Genomic DNA, 13,317 nt, shown 5'->3' with positions numbered 1-13,317 from the left:
TGATGTAGCACTTTCCTCAGAGTCCTTTCAACATTTTTCTGCTAGCATAGTCATTTTTGTCCACAGTCACTACCAACTCTGATGTTTCTGCATGCTTTTGTGCAAAGTTCATATATTTTCCTTATGGTAGAATCCAGAAAATACTTCTTTTACACTGTTTTATTCACCACACATCTAATAATTGAGCCTTCATGGTGTAACTGTAGCATCCATTGACACTGACAGTGGATGCTTAGAGTGTGCTCGTGTGTGTGTGTGTGTGTGTGTGCACGAGAGAGAGAGAGAAAAAACAAAAATTGATACCTTTATAATAATTAAGGGGATACAAAGCCCTTGTTGTTCAACTGCCAGTAAGCAAAACTCTAAGATTGAGAACTACAAATCTATGAGTTTCATATATACCGAAAATCTATCGGTGAATCCAAGTGTAGTGACCACTTGGTAGTACAACACCAAGGCAACTCGAAGCAAAGGTGGAGCAAACTCCCTCACTATCCTTGATATTTTCTCATAATGTAAAAACACAGCCCCTAGGGGATGTAATACTGTAATTACATTATGAGGAGAGGTCACTACCCAGACCGGTTTCAACCTTTTTTGAGATCTCATCAGTGAGTAGGTAGACCTGGAAGATAACATGGTTTAAGTGAAAAGAACTTACATACCTTTACTATACGAATGCCATAAAGGTGTGTTTATATATTATAACATAAATTGAAAGCCAAACGGCTATTTTTCTGGCGTCCTTAATAATAATTAAGGGGATACAAATCCCTTGTTGTTCAACTGCCAGTAAGCAAAACTCTAAGATCGAGAACTACGAATCTATGAGTTTCATATATACCGAAAAACTATCGGAGAATCCAAGTGTAGTGACCACTTGGTAGTACAACACGAAGGCAACTCGAAGCAAAGGTGGAAGCAAGCTCCCTCACTATCCTTGATATTTTCTCATAATGTAAAAACACAGCCCCTAGGGGATGTAATACCTTTATACTTTATACTGCTTATATTAATATCTCTTGCATTCTTACTCTCATCTATGAGTCACTTCCTAAGCCACCCAGTTTCTTTCATCCTGTGCATTTCCTATCATTTCACATGTCACCAATTCTCAACTGATTTCTTCTAAACTGCATTCATTCTCCTCTCTCTGTTCACCTTGTTTCACTGTATTCTTCATTTCTCCATTCACACATTTTTATTTTCTGTGCAAGACTCATTTGTATCATGCTGTAAACTATATGGTCATCACTTCCAGTTTTATTATTAATTATTATTACTAACATTTGACCTCCATGGAGTCAGAGACTCATCGTGGGAGGTACACACTACTGCACACAATGCTCATCCAACCGTGCCTTAAAATGATTCAATGTATCTACACCCACAACACACTCAGGCAATGCATTCCACTCACCAACTACTCTCCATGCAAAGAACTTATTCCTCACTCCTCTGCTCACACTCTTCCTATACAGTTTTCTGCAATGACCTATTGTCCTACCCTCCTCCCATTCTATGAAAAATCTCAATGTCGATACGATAACAACCCCCTGACTAGTTTATGTGTCTCCATCATATCCCCCCCCCCCCTTCCTCCAATTCACAAGGATATGCAACTTACGAGGGCTGTTCGATAAGTCCGTGCAAAAATGAAGAAAACATAATTTTTTTGAGACAAACATTTTTTATTTTTTTCGACATAGTCTCCTTTGAGGTATATACACTTAGTCCAATGATGTTCGAATTTTTTGATCCCATCCATATAGTATGATTTGTCCAACGCTTCAAAATAGGCAGTTGTTTCGGCAACCACCTCATCGTTTGATAAAATCTCTTCCAAACATGAAAAAATCGCCATTTTTTCATGTTTGGAAAGAGATAGTAGGTTCGAGGGAGCGAAATCTGGAAAGTAAGGGGGATGCGAAAGGAGACTTTGTAGCATAAATCGAACAATTTCGCGGTCACAATTGCAGAAGAGTGAGCGGGTGTGTTGTCGTGGTGAAAAAGAATGCTCTTTTTCATTAAGTGTGGTTGTTTTTCCTTTATTTCATTATTTAAACCAGCATTTCCCAAACTTTTCCTACGATGGAACACTTCACAAATCCTGAAATTTTCACGGAACACCTTGGTTATTTTGTAATGTATTAATTAATAATTAATCGTTAATTTAGCTGTTTTTTATTATTAATTAATAATTTATCATTAATTATTAATTAAACATCAATTGAACATAAACATCATTAAATTAATTTGTGCTGATTTTCATTGACATATCCCATTCTGATCACCAAAAATTTATAATATTATACGTACTTACGAGTGAATGCAGACTTTTTCTCCTGTGTGCTGGTGGTTTCCTCTCCTTTTGTATATCCTGGAGATTGCCTTGTAGGCTGGTGGTGGATGACTCACTCTCTGTTGCCTCACAAACACCTTCAGTAAGAGATTTCATTATTATCATCATCAAATTCCTGCCATGTACCCTCTAGGGGTGTACAGGATATGATAGTACTACATGAAAAAAATTACATCATTATTAATTTCCTATCTACAATTTTCCTCCAAATCAGTCTGTTACTTGTCAAGACTCCAACATTATCAGATCTTATATTTCTATCGTCTAAGGCACTTTGTACCGTATCAATCCACCTATATCTTGGTCTTCCTCTGGATCGTTTTGCTGCCATCCTGGCAGAGAACACTTGTTTTGCTAATCTTTCCTCTCCCATTCTGTTCAAGTGACCATACCACCTGAGATTAGCTCTGCTAACGCATTCCTGGATGCTGACAATGTCAAGTTTTTTCCTAATATCCTAGTTTTTATTATGATATTGCCATTGATGCAATCGGTTCACACCTATAATCTTTCTCAGGACTCTCATATCTGTGGTCTCTAGTCTTTGGTCAAGTGTTTTATTTCTGACCCAGCTCTCAGATCCATAAATTAAAACTGGTTTGAACACTGTCTTGTATACAGCTAATTTAGTGTTAGGACTAATTTCTCTCTTATTCCATATGAATTTATTCAATTGACTTCCCACCATACCAGCTTTGCTGATTCTGTTGTCTATTTCTATATTTAATTTACCATCTTCAGTAAAAATCGTGCCTAAATAGCTGAAATGTTTTACTTGTTCCATAGGTTCTCCATTCACAACACAGTTGACATTTTCAATGATTCTGCCTATTTTCATTGTCTTTGTCTTTTTATTGCTGACCTTCATACCATATCTATTACAACAGCTATTCAATTTAGTCAGAGAATCTTGCAGACTTGTAGCGGATTTATTTAGAAGTATAACATCATCTGCATAAAGCAAAGAGCTGACATTAACATCTCCAATTTTGATATCATATTTAATACCACTTTCCTTCATAATGTGATCCATATAGATAATGAATAACAGAGGGGATAATGTACATCCCTGTCTCACACCAGATTTAACATTAAACCATCTTCCTGTACTTCCTTCAATTCTAACTGCTGACTTACAACTCAAATAAAGACTAAGTATTGCTTGATATAATGTCCCATTGACACCATATAACTGCAGCGTATTGAATAGCTTCTCTCTTGGCACCTTGTCATATGCCTTTTATAAATCGACAAAACTTAAATACAGATCTTTGTTATATTCCCATGCTTTCTCGACTATTTGTCGTAAAGTGAAGATCTCATACTGCCAGCCTCTATTTGGCCTGAATCCAGCTTGTTCTTCACCAAGCTTTTCTTCCACAATTCTTCTCGACCGTTTCTCAAGTATACTTGCATGGATCTTGCCAGGAACACTCAGTAGGGAAATACCTCTGTAATTCTCACATTCAGTTTTATTTCCCTTTTTATATATGGGTACTATGAGAGCTCTACTCCAGTCATCGGGAATTTGTCCCTCTGTCCAGGCTTTCTGAACTATGCAGTGCAGCCACTGTACGACTCTCACACCACCATACTGCAGCATTTCTGGTCGAATATCATCAACTCCTGCTGCCTTTCCACATTTCAAGCCTTTGATGGCTTTTTCTATTTCAAGTATGGATATGTATTCCTGACTGCATGCCTGGTCAGTGTTTTTTACCAATCTGTTGTCATCACTGCTTGTTTCATTTAGAAGTTTTTCAAAGTAATTACTCCATACTTCAAGGATATCTTTTTCTCCCGTTTTCATGTCACCTTTATCATCACTAATTCCTTTTACAGCACTCGTTCCTCCATTCCTAAGCTTCTTCAACAACCTCCAGAATATTTTGCCACCTTCTTGATATTTATTTTCTATATTCTTGCCAAAGTCCTCCCATGACTTTTGTTTAGCTAGTTTTACACAGTGTTTAGCATTCTTGCATTTGTCTCTGTATTCTCTAAGAGCACAAGCTGACTTATTTGACAGGAACTTTTGATATGCTTTTTTCTTTTCCTTCACTGCCTCTTTAACTTCCTGTGTCCACCAGGGAGTTCTGATTTTTTTATCCTTACAGACAACCTCACCATATGGCTCTCTGGCAGAATCAATCAATGTTTTCTTCAGAGTTTGCCACTGAATCTCCAAGGTTTGATTCCTGTTCTCAAACTCTTTCATTTTTTCTTCAATAATCTTTGTGTATTTTAGTCTGCAGTTCACATCTGAGAGCTGCTCAACTTTTATTCGCTTTAGCATTTTCTTACAAGTTATTTTTTTCAATATGAAATTCAATTTTATCTTGCTCAAGACTAGATAGTGATCACTTCCAATTTCAAATCCTCTGTACACTCTGGTTTCCTGCACCAGGGAGAAAACATCACTATCAACAATAACATTGTCAATGAGACTTTTCTTATTCTTATGGATAGCCTCTTCTATCCATGTGAATTTGTGTACATTTTTATGTTGGAACATGGTGTTAGTAATAACAAATCCATGTCCTGAACAGAAATCCAACAGGTATTTGCCATTATTATTAGCTTGGCTCTTTTCTCCAAATTTTCCCAAAATATTTTTGTATGTCTCACAATCATTTCCTACTCTGCTATTTAGATCCCCAACAAGGACCAACTTTTCATTTTTCATTGTGTCAGTTGCTTTTTCTAAAGCTTCAAAAAATTCCTCCACTTCTACCTTAGTAGAACCTTCTGTGGGACCATAGGCACAAATAAGTCTCATTGTCCAGTTCCCCATTCTCATATTTGCCCACATTACTCTATTCGAGACTGACTTCCATTCAAGAAGGCATTATTAGCCTCGTATTTTGTGTTCAATACTATGGCTACTCCTTCTTTTCCTTGATTGTCATTGCCTGAATATAACATTTTGTATTTATTGCTCAGAAAGATCTCACCAGTTTTGGTCTTTTTTGTTTCAGTCACCCCTATTATGTCGATCTGGTACTTATCTAATTACTCAGCTAGCTCCATTTCTTTGCCATTCAGGCTTCTTACGTTGATAGTGCCGATCTTTAACTCTGTTGATGTTGAGTTGGGGTTTGTTTTCAGATTTGTTCCAGTAGCTGACTTTTCACTGTTCGACCTGGTTCCCTGGCGAAAACAACGGGGGCCTTGTTTAACTGGGCGACGCCCCTAGCCGCCATGAAATTTTGTCATGTTGTACCTTCATTTTTTATTTTGGTTTAACCAATAAGAAATCAATTTGGTCGGCTAAATCCCAAATTGCCAGCCCATTCTCGTTCATTTAGTATCCAAGTAGATACCCAACAGGGTGCACCACGAGAAGGTGAGGATTGGACAGTAGGTCAGAAGCCCTGGTCGGTTCTCCGCATTCCTTTAACGGCTATGTGGAGGTCTCCTCTCAGTTATACAGCTTTGACCCTTAAGCACCCCCTAAGAGATTTCTTAATACCAAAATTAAAGAAAGTCCTTTCTCTTATTCATATTAAAATTTAAATCTGCAGGCCTATTACTTTTAAAAAATCACGGCACTATGGTTTCGAAACTTTCACCCTACAATACGAACTTGCGAAGAAAGTATTCAGTATTACTAGATTTGAGAACCGGATACAGACTACTTTGATCTTCAATTTCAGTGAAAAAATTTTCTTTATACTTCCTTGCTGATTCGTCACTAACATTTGCAACACAGGTGTCATTTTCTTCAGTTTTGAGAACAGAGGATATGCCACCCATTGTTATAATCCACTTGCAGGCAGTTTTTATGACCAGTCATAAACAGGGGTATTCCCTTTGCCAAATGTTGAAAGGTTTCAATGCGTGAAAATTAACAATAATTCATGAATACTTCCACATTTAAAAATACACAGCTTGGTCACTAACATTTGCTACACAGATGTTATTAGACATTCTGGGCCTGAGCTTTTTGATATATTCACGAATATTATTCTCCTCAGAATATTTCCACTATGAAATATTTATTCACGAAAAGTGCTTAGAAAACTAAAATGACAAATTCCAGGAGAACTTCTTGCAGAACACTGGTGTTCTGCAGAAGGTGAATAAGTGTTCAGTTTGGAAAACCCTGATTTAAATGATCCAGCAAAGATGCATAATACACTCCCGTAATTGTTTTGCCCTTTTCTAAGAAGTCTACGAAGATTTCCACGAGCATCCCAGAAGATGGTGGCCATAACCTTTCCTGCTGAAGGAACAGTTTTCACTTTCTTTGGTGCAGATTCCCTGCTTGTAACCCATTGTTTTGACTGTTCCTTGGTCTCAGACTGGTAGTGATGAATCCATGTTTCATCCACTGTTACAAAACAATGCATAAATTCCTCTAGATTCTGTTTGAAACAGTTTCAAGCTGTCCTTGCAATAGTTCACACATTGACACTTTGATTCAGTGTGAGCAAACCTGCCACCCATCTTCCGGATAGTTTCCTCATATGTAAATGTTCATGTAAAATATTATGTGCACAGTCATTTGAGATGACCACAGCTGTAGCAATTTTACGCACCTTCACTCTTCTGTCATCACTCACCATATTATGGATTTTTTCAGTAATTTCTGGAGTTGTGACATCAACAGGGCATCCAGAACATTCAGCGTCACTTGTGCTCATATAGCCACTTCGAAAGTTACTAAACCACTTATAAACCATTCTAATTGAAGGTGCAGACTCACCATAATGTTTATCAAGCTTAGCTTTAGTTTCCTTATCTGTTTTGCCTTTCAAAAAGTAATATTTATTCACTACATGAAATTCTTTCTCATCCATTTTTCACAAATCACGGTACTTGATAGATTCAGATGAATGCCAAACACAGAGTAATAGATCTATCTAACTGAAACTTAGTGTGTGATCCTCCAGCAGTTGTCAGCAACTAAAAATAACCTCGATATGTACTGGTGGCACCATCTCTTAGACTTTTCATGGACTTATTGAACAGCCTTCGTACATTCTCTCAATCTGTCCTCATACTCCACATTCCAAAGACCACTGACCACCTTTGTGAATCTTCTCTGGACCCTTTTCACCATTTCCTCGTCACCATGAAAACCAGGCAACCAAATCTGTGCACAATAATCCATATGAGGCCTGATCAAGATATAATAACCTCTCTATTTCTACATGTCAGGGTCCTCCACATCATTGCCATTATGCAACGTGATGTCTTCACAGCTTGTACAATGTGGTCCCTGAATTTCAGGTCCTTGTCCACCATTATTCCTAGATCTCCTCTACTTAAAGATTCCCCACCAAGCGTATACTTTGCATCCCATCATTGCTTACCAAATATCAACACCTTACACTTCGCAACATTGAACTGATAGTTCAGTGTTGCGAAGTTTGCAAGTGATGTGCAGCTGTTTGCATCAGCTGCGCATCACTAGTTAAATCGATCCCAATATCATTAACATACAAATTGAACAACAATGGTCCCAAAACTGACCCCTGCGGCATATCACTAGTGACTTTTCTCTTTCAGGATACTGCCCCACCCCATATACAACTTTCTGGTGCCTATTGTGCATTGGTGTTCTAGCTAAGGATGAACAACATTTTTACCTGTATATGAAAAAAATTTCATGACTACAGCCAAATATGGACATTAATTAAACTGTATGTTTAATTTGTACAATATTTAGTACGTTTCTGGAAAAAGTTATTTCCTAAGGATATAGTTAAGGAATTAATTTACAGCGCTTATAGAAAACTATGTGGAGAGATATTTCAGTATGGAATATATCCACCCCAAATTGTGCTGCCGCTCTAACAACGTCCTACCATGCTTAGCACCAAGTGATTCAGGAGTTCTTGAAGCAAATTGTCTTACTTCTCCTTCAGAGACAAAGATAAGGTCTGGAGGGGAATTTTGAGCAGCAGTGCATCTCACTATTGCATCACAAATGTGCTCTGTATGGGAGTGAGATCTAGGGAGTGTGCTGCTCGATTCGATTAATATTCTTGGTCTCCAGAAGTATCTCAACTGCTCGTGTATGATGTGGTGTGGCACTCCATAAAAATGAATTCTTCACCTCAGTATCATGAAATAATTAAACATGACGTTGAAGAACTTTGTTGCAATATCATTCACCAGTCATAGTCTTTTTTCCAGCACTTGTAGCTCGATGTGTCCATTAAGCATACTGCCTCCCCACACTATGATCCAAGCACCTCCATATCTATCCCTTTCAAGAACATTCTTGTGATGGTAAGCAATACCATTTTCACTCCAGGTCATGTGTCATCTAGAATCGGAGGAAAGACTAAAACAAATCATCTGTAAAGAGTACATTAGCCCATTTGTGTCATGTCCAATTTTTATGGATACGACACCACTGAAAATATGCTCTCTGATGAGCTGTGCTGTGGATAAAGGGATGCAAACTACAAGTCTTCAGGCATGTAGGCCTGCTCGTCACTGACATCTCTCCACAGTTTGTTGAGATATCCACATGTACCTGTGCTTGAATGGAGTTGACTTGCAAGCTGACCTGCTGTGGTGCATCAATTATGCTGCTATAACCAAAGTCTGTCTTCATGCTCTGTGGTGGAGCGAGGGCAACTTCTTAGCAAACATCTAGAACACATTATATTGGTTTGAAATTCTGTCCAGAGCCTGGATACAATGCTATGTGAGATTTCAAACTCTCTGACAATATCAGTAATTTTGCAGCTGTCTTCAAGATTTCCAATAATTCTTCCCCACATAAAATCATCTAGATCATGTCTTTGAGACATTACAAAACATCCCAGTGTGCAAATTTATTCCTTCACAAAAAGAGCTTCCTTCAAACACAATTCACTTAGTCCAGCGTTTTGCCTTTTATCCTGAGTGCTACCATGTGACTCCTTTGCACGTGTTTGAAAATTTGAATGTGTACCCACTTTCTACTCATACTCATCAGTTATACAAATTGCCACAAGCTGATTCATCTGAATTTGCAGTTGTAATCTTCAGAAATAGTGTTCAGCCTTAGGTTTTGAACACCAGCGTATATACAGTTTGTTTCCCTGAATCATTCACTGTCATGATATATATAATATATATTCTCTTCGTTGAATGTATGTAAATTTTTATGTTAAAAATATTATTTTCTAATTTTAGACTAATACATTTATTTTAATGAATCTGTATTCATGTATTTCTCCATAATAGTTTTATATGAAGTAATAAGATTTTAAAAAAGTTTATATCACTTTATGGTGAGAAATATATTGTTTGATTTTTATGCTAGGACTATTTTTTAAAACATAATTATGTGGTTATTAAGTAAGCGAATTATGTTTTGATTCGAAGGGTAGTAATTTTGAGAATCAACTGTATTATCAGATTGAACTCTGTTGATTAAATTCATTAATACATATTGTCCACTGTGGTGCTCATTTTTTGATTTTAGTTAATCCTGTTGAGATTATGGCATTATAGTAGGTGCAATATTAAAAACAAATGGCAGCAGCATTATATTTAGTCTATTTAGTTCAAGTTGTAACAGCATAAATGCTGTTACAACTTGAACATGCATATAGCAGCGCTCGTTGTTTGAAATGCTGTCCTTTAGCCTTCATGCACACCTGACGCCTGTGAAGCCACATATCAATGCCAGCAAGCAACATCCAATGGAAATGCTGCCATTGCTTGCATCAAATCCACCTTCAGGCTGATGATGCTGGGATGTTGTTTATTGCAGGCTACTCTTTCCAGCTCTAACTACAGTTTGAAGTCCAATGGTTTCCTATGAGGAATTCCAGACAGCCAATCAGATGATGATATATGGTCAGGCACTTTCATCTCCAACCACCATCATGTGGTCCTTGCCTTGTGTACAGATGCAGAGTCCTGCTGAAAGGTTCACTGCCAACCATTAAACAAGGTATTGTTTAGGGGCCATACTACATATTCCAGCACGGTGCCTTGATACACTTTGGTGGAGGTTTTGATCCCATTCTTGCAGAAATGCAACTTGAATATCCCTGATAGGTCAGCCCCCCCCCCCTCCTCACACAGCTGCAAGGGACCTGGTATACACCAGGTAGACCTACCTGGTGTATACCAGGTCCCTTGCAGCTGTAAATTGTCGTACTTTGGCCAAACAGGCAGGACAGCAAATATCAGAATCTCAGAACACAAGGATTACATCCGATTTCACAAGTACAGCCACTCTGGGCTTGCAGACCACGCTCTGGATACTCGCCACAGAATAAGATGGAAGAAAGCCACAGTAATACACCGCAGCAAGTTCAAATATGAAAGACTATTCATGGAATCAGCCTCAGCCCTTAAGAACATGCCAAACCTCAACAAATTTGGATGCATGAGACTGCCCCAAATTTGGGAAACATTTATCAGAAGAACTTCAGCCCAAAGGCCAAGAACTACCAATATAGCCCACCAGGGGGCACCATCAGACTTTAGGAAAACGTTAGCTTCCTAGCTTCAGTTCTCATTTGCTGTTATGTAGTTCTTGTGTGCACTTGTCTTTGTAATAAGTTCCCAAGAAGATGGCACCGTGATGTTTGCCGAAATATCGGAAAGTATATATTAAAGTTTATTTAATTTATATTTCTAGTATACGCTGTCAATTCCTTAATTATTAGTTATCATTATTAAGGTTTGGGTTAAATAAAGTTTGCATTAATTACATTGTTTATATTTTGAGAAAACCTGAAATATAACAGAAACCTAGCCAAAATGATACCGTAGTGACCCCTGTTTAGCGCTCAGGGCAAGAGATGCACTAGTCATGAAATTCCGGTCGACCTCCATTTAGGAAATTTTATTTACTCATTTTTTGATTCGACCTTTTACATATAGGAGTGTTTCGAAACCTCTGAAAGACTGTGCCAGGGCCACGAACCCCGGTTGCACCACCTTCTGTATGGCTTTTCTGTTTATTAACATTTACTGTTATAGCCATTATTACAGATGATCAACGAAAATTAAATAGAAAAAGATTATTTTGGGAATTCTCGGGAAATACAATTTCCCGTTATCGATTCCTGAAGGTTCCAAAATGTCGAGAATTTGGAAACACTACTACCATGTGTAGGAGGAAACAGGATACACAATTCCTATCACTCAAAAGGAACATAAACAACACATTAAATATAATAACTATGGTGAAGCTGGCCTTTCTGATCATGCCTTGAACCCTTTACATAGAATTGACTGGAAAAGCACCAGTTGCTTACATCACACCAAAACATGGTATCAATACAAATTTAAGGAAGCTTGTGAGATTCTTATCAACCACCCCAATCTGAACAATAATGATGGTCTAAAAATCCCAAGCATATGGAAGGCACATATTCTACCCACAGAAACCGTAGATAATCCAGAATCTTAAATCTAATATAACAATTATAATATTAAAAATAGACATCATTGTTACTGTAAGAAAACTATCTATAAGAAATAATGTTTCTCTCATGTTATCTTAAATAGAATTTAGCTTTGTTGTAGTTTCTAAATAATCAGTTAATTTGTAATTTTATCTGTATTTTTTATTTATTATTATTATTATTATTATTATTATTATTTTTTTTTTTTTTTTTTTTCACTAGAGGTCATGCCAGTAGAATAACCGGTGATCAAATCATTGTTTCTTTAGCTTACTGTTTGAAATGTAACTCAGCTTGTCCTTGTATATTTGTATATACTCCAGATGATGACCTTTAATATGAAGGTAAACGTTAATAAATTAAAATAGTTATTTATAACATGGTTGTAAAGTCCATAATATCTAAAATGGATCCACTCTATGAAATAAATGGCTTCAACAGTGCCCAACACATACCGCTGCATAGTTTTTTTTCTGGCACAGTCCAGCAGTGCAGAAGATAGCTGGATTACGGCTTGCTGATTTGGAAGCCACCTCAATGCATAACCAACAAGTTTGGTTCCATATGCTCTCTGGTTATGCATTGAGGCGGCTTCCAAATCAGCAAGCCATAATCCAGCTATCTTCAATTGTATTTTTAATGCTGAACCTCTAAAAAAAAAAAAAAAAAAAATTGCAAATCAAATATGAAAATAGACAGTAGAATAAGGAAATCTGTTATGTTAGAGCCAGAAAAACTTTATATGGAATAAGAGAGAAATTAGTCAAAACACCAAACTAAAGTAGTAATGTGCCAGTTTTAACATAGGGATCTGAGGATTGGTTTTCAATAAATGAGGCACAGATATAAGAGTTAGGAGAAAACTTCAGCAACTCAGTAAATGGTATCAGTGTAGAATCACATGAAATATGAAATTATTAGAATTGAACCTGATGTTAGGATTTGGGAAGGTGTGAGTAGAATTAATCATGTCTAAGACTAAATATACACTTAACCACAGTAATAAGATTTTTCAATTAGTGAATATTTCATCCTAAGTATCACAGGACTTCGTCAGTACAGTTACTTCAACCAGTACTAGGAATCACATAATAATAAATTTATATAACACACAGTAGTGTGGTTATATAAATAAATTAAAATTTATCTGAAAAAAAAAAGATTACATTAAAATAAGATCACATATTATTATTATTATCATTACATAACATCTCCAGTGAGTCCAAAGACTCATCGAGGTAGGGTCCCTCTCTACAACTCTCTGTTTCCACTGCTCCCCAACTGCAACTACCTTCATCATCTACACTAGCACCATCTACTGCCGACCACCACCACTTTCACAGACAATCAAATATCCATGCTCACGGCAGGATTCCACCTGTAGCCTTGTGGCTGGAGAGCGCATATGCTAGCCACTCAGGGGTAGGGCTTCAGCACTTTCTTTATATAAATGTTCATGTTTATATATTGGAAAAAGACCAAACTTCTACATAGATCTTTATATAAAGATCTATGTAGAAGTTTGGTCTTTTTCCAATTTTTTTTTTATTAATTAAAAAAATCTTATTACTGTAGTTATATGTG

The 13,317-nt window shown here is 37.0% G+C and overlaps 1 protein-coding gene across 1 annotated transcript in view; it reads left to right on the top strand.

Moving 5' to 3' along the window:
• LOC150093712 (centrosomal protein of 290 kDa-like) overlaps window positions 1-13,317 on the top strand; it is a 462,999-nt gene that overhangs the window by 216,867 nt on the left and 232,815 nt on the right. The gene's annotated exons all lie outside the window — the stretch shown is intronic.

This window comes from Typopeltis vanoorti, chromosome 23 (assembly GCF_054136105.1).
Source record: "Typopeltis vanoorti isolate ZY-2024b chromosome 23, IOZ_Tvanoo_1.0, whole genome shotgun sequence".
Classification (NCBI taxonomy): Eukaryota; Metazoa; Arthropoda; class Arachnida; order Uropygi; family Thelyphonidae; genus Typopeltis; species Typopeltis vanoorti.
The sequence above is the reverse complement of the archived record's forward strand: the minus strand, read 5'-3'. Positions and strand labels throughout refer to the sequence as shown.